This window comes from Hyla sarda, chromosome 2 (assembly GCF_029499605.1).
Source record: "Hyla sarda isolate aHylSar1 chromosome 2, aHylSar1.hap1, whole genome shotgun sequence".
In the NCBI taxonomy this organism is placed as follows: Eukaryota; Metazoa; Chordata; class Amphibia; order Anura; family Hylidae; genus Hyla; species Hyla sarda.
Window position 1 is genome coordinate 33,463,201 of NC_079190.1, and position 10,522 is coordinate 33,473,722.

The window sequence follows — 10,522 nt, forward strand, 5'->3', positions numbered from 1 at the left end:
TTATCTGTATTATATTTTCTACTTATTTTTCTTTAATCCTCACTTTTTCCTATTTTTAGATGACATTTTGGTGGCTTCAGAACCAATTACCAGGTTTCCATAGAGTTCTGGTCTCAACATACGATGGTTTCAACATACAATGGTCGTCCTGGATCCAATTAATATTGTAACTTGAGGGACCACTGTACATGTACAATAAATGTCAATACAATACTATATAATTTATACAATAAGAGTTGGTGGTTACAATGGATTACATATTGCATCATAAACATACCCAATCTTTGTTATAATCATGCTGTATTGTATTGTTATAACAGTTAAATGGGCACTGTCACCAACTTTATTTTTTGATATGTTGTAGTACTTATGTACTACAACACATCTCTAATATACTTTTATTATTTTTGTTTTCATTCAAAAGGTTTAATTTACATTTAAAAACCGGCCACTGAAAAAGGACTGATTTTGGAGTGGCAATCAGTCCTTTTTCAGTTAGGCTGCACTCGCTCCCTGCCTGTCAATCAGACAGGCGGGAGCGAGCGCATTGGCTCCCTGGCCACTGGCTGGGAGGCCACTCCTCCCGCACATCGCCGCCTCGTTGCCGCCGCTGTCCCTGCACGCCCGCTGCCGGACTCTGCAGTAACTGCAAGTGTAATGAGGGAACGGGGTATGCGGGAACGGGCTAGTGCCGTAGTGGGGGGGGGGGGGACAGGCTAGCAAAAAAAAAAAAAAATAGGATGGTGGGAGCTACCCTTTAAGGCACAATAAGAGGTCCATTAACAGACTTATAGATAGCCTTCACCTGTTTTGTTAGCACAGTAGACATCCATATGGATATACAGGAGCTGCTTACACAGAAACTAAGTGCGCTGCCATTCGCAATACGGTTGACAGCAGTGTTTCTGTCTAAGTGCCAGAGTGTGAGGATTCTGCATGTCGCATGGAACCCACAGATTATGCGCGTCGTAGGCTAGTGAGGGGGCAGCTCACGGTTGCACACTAGGTGGAGTCAGGCACCCGTATACAGCACATTGTTATGACGACCATCGTTGAATCTGTGGGCCTGACCTGGAAGTACAGTGGGGCAGAAAAGTATTTAGTCAGCCACCAATTGTGTTTAAGTTCTCCCACTTATAAAGATGAGAGAGGCCTGTAATGTTCATCATAGGTATACCTCAACTATGAGAGACAGAATGAGAAAAAAAATCCATAAAATCACACTGTATATGTATATATGTACAACTATATATATGGGGGCAGTGTAGGTGCCTACAGCTATATATGGAGCAGTAAGGGGTGTACAACTATAAATGGTGGCAGTATAGGCCCCTACAACTTTATATGGGGGCAGTATAGAGGGGTACAACTATATATGGAGCAGTATGGGGGCCTACAACTATATAGGGAGGTAGCATGGGGGTGTACAATTATATATATATATATATATATATATATATATATATAAGGGCAGTATAGGGGCCTACAACTCTATATGGGGGCAGTATGGGGGCCTACAACTACAGTGGAGCGAAAAAGTATTTAGTCAGCCACCAATTGTGCAAGTTCTCCCACTTAAAAAGATGAGAGGCCTGTAATTTTCATCATAGGTTATAACCTCAACTATGACATAATGAGAGACATAATGAGAAAATAAATCCATAAAATCACATTGTCTGATTTTTAAAGAATTTATTTGCTAATTATGATGGAAAATAAGTATTTGGTCAATAACAAAAGTTCATCTCAATACTTTGTTATATACCCTTTGTTGGCAATGACAGAGGTCAAATGTTTTCTGTAAGTCTTCACAAGGTTTTCACACACTGTTGCTGGTATTTTGGCCCATTCCTCCATGCAGATCTCCTCTAGAGCAGTGATATTTTGGGGCTGTTGCTGGGCAACACGGACTCCCTCCAAAGGTTTTCTATGGGGTTGAGATCTGGAGACTGGCTAGGCCACTCCAGGACCTTGAAATGCTTCTTACGAAGCCACTCCTTCATTGCCCAGGTGGTGTGTTTAGGATCATTGTCATGCTGAAAGACCCAGCCACGTTTCATCCTGAATACCCTTGCTGATGGAAGGAGGTTTTCACCCATATTCTCACAATACATTGCCCCATTCATTCTTTCCTTTACATGGATCAGTTGTCCTGGTCCCTTTGCAGAAAAACAACCCCAAAGCATGATGTTTCCACCCCCATGCTTCACAGTAGGTATGATTGATGTTCTTTTGATGCAACTCAGCATCCTTTTTCCTCCAAACACGACGAGTTGAGTTTTTACCAAAAATATCTACTTTGGTTTAATCTGACCATATGACATTCTCCCAATACTCTTTTGGATCATCCAAATGCTCTCTAGCAAACATCAGACAGGCCTGGGCATGTACTGGCTCAAGCAGAGGGACATGTCTGTCTGTCAGGGTCTGGACTAGTGGCTGGTGAAGACACTGGAGGTGAATCCCCTGTACCAGAGAGGCGATGACGCTGGCCGTATTGGGGAATCGGTTCTAAGCAGTTACTGGTGTTCACCAGAGCCCGCCGCAAAGCAGGATGGACTTGCTGCGGCAGTAACTACCAGGTCGTGTTCCCCAGTAGCGACTCGACCTCTCTGGCAGCTGAGACTGGCGCGGTACACAAGAACTAGACAGAGGCGAGGTCAGACGTAGCAGAAGGTCAGGGCAGGCAGCGAGGTTCGTAGTCAGGGGCAACAACAGAAGGTCAAGGTACACAGGCTTGGGACACACTAAACGCTTTCTCAGGGCACAAGGCAACAAGATCCAGCAAGGACAGTAAGGGGAAGTGGGTTTTTATATGTTTTGAACAGATTGGGCCAGGCACCAATTAGTGGTGCACTGGCCCTTTAAATTTCATAGAGCCGGCACGCGCGCGCCCTAGAGAGCGGGGCCGCGCGCACCGCGAGGGCAGTGAAGGAGGACGTGGTGGGTGAGAGACACGGGACGCGATCCGAGAGTGGGCACGTCCCGCACCTCGGGTCGGGTCCCCTCCAAGAACATGGAAGCAGTGCTCGCGGTCAGCGGTGCTGACCGGAGCACTGCATACAGAAGCATGCCGCGAGCGCTCCGGGGAAGCAGCGGGACCCGGAGTGCTCGGCGTGACAGTACCCCCCCCTTGGGTCTCCCCCTCTTCTTGGAACCAAGGAGTCTGTAGATGAGTTCTTTGTCTAGAATATTGTCCTCTGGCTCCCAAGACCTCTCTTCGGGGCCACAATTCTCCCAATCAACAAGAATTATTTTTTTACCTCTGACAATCTTTGAAGCGAGAATTTCTTTAACCGAGAAGACGTCAGAGGAGCCCGAGACAGGAGCAGGAACAGTGACCTTGGGAGAAAAGCGGTTAAGAATGAGAGGCTTGAGAAGGGAAACATGAAAGGAGTTAGGAATACGAAGAGAAGGAGGAAGATGAAGCTTGTAAGAAACAGGGTTGATTTGACTTTTGACCCTAAATGGCCCGAGGTAACGTGGACCCAGCTTGTAGCTAGGGACACGGAACCGAATATATTTGGCAGAGAGCCACACTTTGTCACCAGGGGAAAAGACAGGAGGAATTCTTCTCTTCTTGTCCGCATGTTTCTTCATACGAGAGGAGGCCAGCGAGAGCGACTTTTGAGTCTCCTTCCAAATAGAGGAAAAGTCCCGGGTCAAATCATCTACGGCAGGGACTCCAGATGAAGTGGGGATAGGGAGGGGGGGAAGTGGGTGACGGCCGTACACCACAAAGAATGGAGACTTGGCGGATGACTCAGAGTCTTTGAAATTGTACGAGAATTCGGCCCAGGGTAACAGGTCAACCCAATCATCTTGGCGGGAGGAGACAAAATGTCGCAGGTAGTCACCAAGGATTTGGTTTATTCTCTCCACTTGTCCATTAGATTGCGGGTGGTAGGCGGAGGAAAAATTCAATTTAATCTTTAATTGGGTGCAGAGTGCTCTCCAGAATTTCGAGACGAATTGAACGCCTCTATCGGAGACGATATGCGTAGGCAGTCCGTGGAGACAAAAAATGTGCAAAAAGAAATGCTTCGCCAATTGTGGCGCAGAAGGGAGGCCAGGGAGTGGAACGAAATGGGCCATTTTGGAGAATCGATCAACGACCACCCAAATGACAGTGTTGCCATGGGATACAGGAAGGTCAGTGACGAAGTCCATCGCTATGTGTGACCAAGGCTGTTCAGGTACTGGCAGAGCAAGAAGAAGACCCGCGGGCCTTTGGCGAGGAATTTTATCACGTGCGCAGACAGTACAGGAGCGTACGAAGTCAGTTACATCTTTTTCAAGGGAAGGCCACCAATAGTGTCTGGCAATCAACTGGATTTTTTGATTCCAGCGTTACCCGCCAAGTGGGAGGAGTGACCCCATTTGAGAGTCCGGAGGCGAAGACGTGGAGGGACAAAGGTTTTTCCTGGAGGAACTGGTGCCAGGGAAGCCGGAGCAGCAGAGATCAGACACTCAGGGGGAATGATGTGTCGGAGAGAGGTTTCTGCCTCCGTGGCATCAGTGGAACGAGAAAGGGCATCCGCCCTGACATTCTTGTCTGCAGGACGAAAATGTATCTGGAAATTAAAGCGAGCGAAGAACAAGACTGTAGGTATGACAGATTTTTGTGGTCAGTGTAGATGGTGATCGGGTGGAGAGACCCTTCCAGGAGATGCCTCCACTCCTCGAGTGCCATTTTAATGGCCAGCAATTCTCGGTCACCAATAGCGTAATTTTTTTCAGGAGGAGAAAATGTTTTAGAGAAAAAAACGCAAATTACGTTTTTTCCTTTAGCATTTTTCTGAAGAAGAACCGCCCCAGCTCCTATTGAAGAGGCATCCACCTCGAGGAAGAATGGTTTCAGAGGATCAGGCCTAGTCAAGACTGGTGCGCAGGCGAAGGCGGCCTTAAGGCGAGAAAAAGCTTCTTCCGCTTGGGGAGGCCAGGATCTTGGATTCGCATCTTTCTTGGTCAGAGCCACAATGGGAGCCACGATGGTGGAGAAGTGGGGGATAAACTGACGGTAGTAATTAGCGAATCCGAGGAAGCGCTGGATAGAGCGAAGTCCAGAGGGGCGTGGCCAATCCAAGACTGCGGAGAGCTTATCGGGGTCCATTTGAAGGCCCTGTCCTGAGACCAGATATCCTAGGAAAGGAAGACAGGTACGTTCAAAGAGGCATTTTTCAATTTTGGCGTACAGATGGTTAACTCGGAGGCGCTGGAGCACTTGGCGAACATGGAGGCGGTGTTCCTCTAGGTTGGAGGAGAAGATTAGAATGTCATTGAGATAGACCACCACGCAAGTATACAACAAGTCCCGGAAGATCTCATTGACAAAGTCTTGGAAGACTGCAGGGGCGTTGCAAAGACCGAATGGCATGACCAGGTATTCGAAGTGACCATCTCTGGTGTTAAAAGCAGTTTTCCACTCATCTCCTTCACGAATTCTGATGAGATTGTACGCGCCCCTGAGGTCAAGCTTGGTAAAAATCTTTGCTCCGCGCAGCCGGTCAAAGAGTTCCGAGATGAGTGGCAGAGGGTAGCGGTTCTTCATAGTGATCTTATTGAGGTCGCGGTAGTCAATACAAGGGCGTAGAGACCCATCCTTCTTGGCAACAAAGAAGAATCCTGCTCCAGCAGGAGAAGAAGACTTTCTGATGAAACCTTTTTTGAGATTCTCCTGAATATATTCCGACATGGCCTCAGTTTCCGGAGCGGAAAGAGGGTAAATCCTGCCACGGGGCCGCGTGGTCCCAGGGAGCAAGTCAATAGGGCAGTCGTAGGGCCTATGTGGTGGTAAGACCTCTGCCTGTTTTTTGCAAAAGACGTCAGAAAAGTCTTCATAGGCCTTTGGAAGGCCGAGCAAAGGAGAAGCATTAGAGACTTGGCTGGTGGGAAGCGACTTAAGGCAGCGTGATTGGCAGGAAGAGCCCCAGGATTTTATGTCCCCCGTGGTCTAGTCAAGGGTAGGAGAATGCCGCTGGAGCCAGGGTAAGCCAAGAAGGATGTCTGAGGTGCAGTTAGGCAGGACAAAGAACTCAATCCTTTCTTGATGGAGAACCCCCACGGTCATGCATACAGGGGCCGTGCGGTAACGCAGGTGTTCTCCGTTAACAGAGGAAATGTAGAAGGGCTTGACTAGACGGATAACAGGGATGTTAAACTGGTTGATGAAGGAGGCTTTTATCAAGTTTCCTGTTGAACCAGAGTCCAAGAATGCCTCAGCAGAGAAGGAGGCTTTATCAGCTGGAGAAATCCGCACTGGAATAGTCAGGCGTGGAGAGGAAGAATTTACACCCAGTGACGCCTCTCCCACGATCACTAGGTGCGAGCGTTTCCCTGACGCTGAGGACGAAGAGGACAATCCTTTAGGAAATGTTCTGAGCTCGCACAGTATAGGCATAAGTTGTCGTTCCTCCAGCGAGTCCTCTCTTGCTGGGTCAGGCGAGACCGGTCCACTTGCATGGCCTCCTCAGCAGGAGGCACAGTAACAGACTGCAAAGGATGCTGGAAGAGAGGAGCCAGGTGCGGGTATCGCCTGGTGCGAACGAGATCTTTCTCCTGGCGGAGCTCCTGACGTCTCTCAATGTAGCGCATATCAATGCGGGTAGCCAGGTGGATTAGTTCAGTCAGGGAGGAGGGTATCTCTCGTGCGGCCAGACAATCCTTAATATGGCTGGATAAACCTTTTTTAAAGGTCATGGAGAGAGCCTCATTGTTCCAGGCCAACTCAGAGGCCAAAGTCCGGAAATGTATGGCGTATTCGCCCACGGTAGAGTCTCTTGGACAAGGTTCAGTAAGGCAGTTTCCGCGGATGAGGCACGGGCAGGTTCCTCAAAGACACTGCGGACTTCAGAAAAAAAGGACTGGACTGAGGCAGTGGCAGGATCGTTGCAGTGGCAGGATCGTTGCAGTGGCAGGATCGTTGTGGACAGAGATGTCAGCAGAGAGCACTGTGTTCCAAAAAAAAATTCCTCTGTATTATTGAGCAGCTAATAAGTACTGGAAGGATTAAGATTTGTTGGCATCAGTTGATTTAAAAAATTAAAATAAATAAAAGTTTTCCACCGGAGTACCCCTTTAAGGCATAGGATCTGCAAGTTCACATCCAGTTAACATTACATTTTTGCAGTACATTGCCAGTATGTTTTTGGAAAATCAGCAAAAAGTTAAGAAAGATCTCATCATTTGCTCACTTTGTTGTTCTTCTTTGTCCTGCCTGTCCTGAGCCTTGATTCAGCAATACCAGTGAAAAAGGCTCAGAGCAGGGTCTAAAATGCATAGTGAATGACAGTTAGGCTGGGTTCACACTACGATTTGAACTACGGTCCCCGTATACGGCTGGGAGGAGGGGTGGGCGGGGCTTAATTGCGGCGCCCGCACTCAGCCGTATTCGGGAACCGTAGTTAATGTATGTCTATGAGCCGACCGGAGTGAACCGCAGCCTCCGGTCGGCTGCTTTTTCGGCCGTATGCGGTTTCCCGACCGCAGGCAAAAACGTGGTCGACCAGGCTGCGGTTCACTCCGGTCGGCTCATAGACATACAATAACTACGGTTCCCGAATACGGCTGAGTGCGGGCGCCGCAATTAAGCACCGCCCACCCCTCTTCCCAGCCGTATACGGGAACCGTAGTTCAAATCGTAGTGTGAACCCAGCCTTAAAGGGGTTATCCACCATAAAGAAGGCGATTTATCGTTCTTTTCAAACGTATGGCCTATATATGACAATTTTTTTACTTAATTTTGCCTATGTGTAAACTATTTATCAAAAAGTCGCACAACCTTGATAAATAAATCGCACGTAAGCAAAACCTGTGAAACCCGCTTACAAAAGCATTTTTTAAAGCAGAAAAGTTTTCCCTTATGTTAGTAGCCGAAGTTCTTTTTCTACCCTTTATTACCAGTAGTGTTGCTAGACAGTGACGGGGAGGGGGGTGTACCGCATCGGGTGATATCCTGATTGGCCTGCCTGGCACTAAATAGCTGAACTCCAACTATCCCGCAACAACTCATCCACCCTCCTCAGAAATAAAAAAATACTATGCCGCACCATGAATTTCCGTACTCTGGAGGCTTTTTTGTTTGATTACTATGGATGTTTCTTTTTTTTAAGGAAATGTTTTATTTCCGTAGTCAGTAAAAATTCTTACACAATTATTTTGTGCCTTATTCTATTTTAGCACAACATTAGTTTTAAAATGTAGTGGGTACGCCAGCATGTACGTGTCCTAAAATTAACAAGGTGTGCAGTGTGTATTTTATGAGTGAGTTATTAGTTATATAATACATTTTTTCTATAATTAACATTAATGTAGTAGCTTTATGTCATGATGCAGAACAAGATCAGTTGTTAAAGTGGGTGTTAATGTCCTTTTCTGCGGACGTATGCACTTTCTATAAGCCAGGTTGGACCTGGAACACATATGCGACTTTTAAAAGGAGATGCAACTTGTTTTCTTAATAAATAGCGACTATCGCATTTGATAAATACATGACCACTGCAAAGTAAAAAAAAAAAAAAAATAATTACTACGTGAGCAAATTTCAGAAATGTGCTTTGGAATAAGCAAAAATCAAAAAGTTGAAGCATGTATAGAAAAGTCGCACATGCGACTTTTTTGCGTAAAAAAAAATCTACTATGGAGCGTGATAAATCTCTTCCAAAGTGATTTTAGTACTAACCTGCTAGACAATAATAGACATGCTTAGGAACGATCTGCGCTTGTCTTGGAGCTCAAAGGCTATGTGTAAGATTATCAAAATGCTGTGGCTATCTTTGTGAACTGGCTATTTCCTGTCGGGGTTTGTTCTCTAAAACTACAAATCCCATAGTTCCCTGTTTGTAAGTGTTAGGTTATTTTTCTCCCTCCCACAAATCAGCCACCCCACCCATTGAAACACACCTGTGCTGCCTTCCATGCAATAGAGCAGTGTTTTCTGACCAGGGTGCCTCCAGCTGTTGCAAATTCTTGCAAATTGATCTCCCTCGTACCCAGTGGTCGCTCCACCCATTGAAGCACAGCTAGGCTCCCTCTAAACACCTGACTAGTTCTGTAATGTCTCGGGCCACACTGCAACCTGGGAAAACCTTAGACAACACTAATTTTGTATGCTGTTGAAATTAAATAAATGTAGGGGCAAAAATTACAGAAAATTTGCAAGACCACCATGAAAGACAGGTACAGACACTATATTATGAACTACACTAATTTTACAGCCCCTGTAGCATAGTCAAGTAAATAAAAGTCCTTGAATAGTCCTTCAAACAGGCACTGTCAGATACAAAAACTTATATATATATATATATGTATATATATATATATATATATATATATATATATATATGGTTATATATAACCTTTCTAATATACTTCATAAGAAAATTTTATTTCCTATTTATAGAAATTATGGCTTATAAAATCATGGCTTTGTCCAAGCTGAAGCACAGGCATGGACAAAGTCCAGAAAATGAGGGTGGGCTAGCAATCCTCTGTTCTCTCTCCCGTCTGACAGGACAGGGGAAAGCACAGATGAGTGCTATCAGGCAGGAGAGAGCACAGAGGAGTGCCATCAGACAGGAGAGAGCACAGAGGAGTGCTATCAGACAGGAGAGAGCACAGGGGAGTACTATCAGACAGGAGAGAGCTCAGGGGAGTGCTATCAGGCAGGAGAGAGCACAGAGGAGTGCCATCAGACAGTAGAGAGCACAGAGGAGTGCCATCAGACAGGAGAGAGCACAGGGGAGTGCTATCAGACAGGAGAGAGCACAGGGGAGTGCTATCAAACAGGAGAGAGCACAGGGGAGTGCCATCAGACAGGAGAGAGCACAGGGGAGTGCCATCAGACAGGAGAGAGCACAGGGGAGTGCCATCAGACAGGAGAGAGCACAGAGGAGTGCATCAGACAGGAGAGAGCACAGGTGAGTGCCATCAGACAGGAGAGAGCACAGGAGTACTATCAGACAAGAGAGAGCACATAGGAGTGCCTTCAGACAGAAGAGAGCACAGAGGAGTGCCATCAGACAGGAGAGAGCACAGGGGAGTGCCATCAGACAGGAGAGAGCACAGAGGAGTGCCATCAGACAGGAGAGAGCCCAGAGGAGTGCCATCAGACAGGAGAGAGCCCAGAGGAGTGCCATCAGACAGGAAAGAGCACAGAGGAGTGCCATCAGACAGGAGAGAGCACCGAGGAGTGCCATCAGACAGGAGAGAGCACGGAGGAGTACTATCAGACAGGAGAGAGCACAGAGGAGTGCTATCAGACAGGAGAGAGCACAGAGGAGTACTATCAGACAGGAGAGAGCACAGAGGAGTGCTATCAGACAGGAGAGAGCGCAGAGGAGTGCTATCAGACAGGAGAGAGCACAGGGGAGTGCTATCAGACAGGAGAGAGCACAGGGGAGTGCTATCAGACAGGAGAGAGCACAGGGGAGTGCTATCAGACAGGAGAGAGCACAGGGGAGTGCTATCAGACAGGAGAGAGCACAGGGGAGTGCTATCAGACAGGAGAGAGCACAGAGGAGTG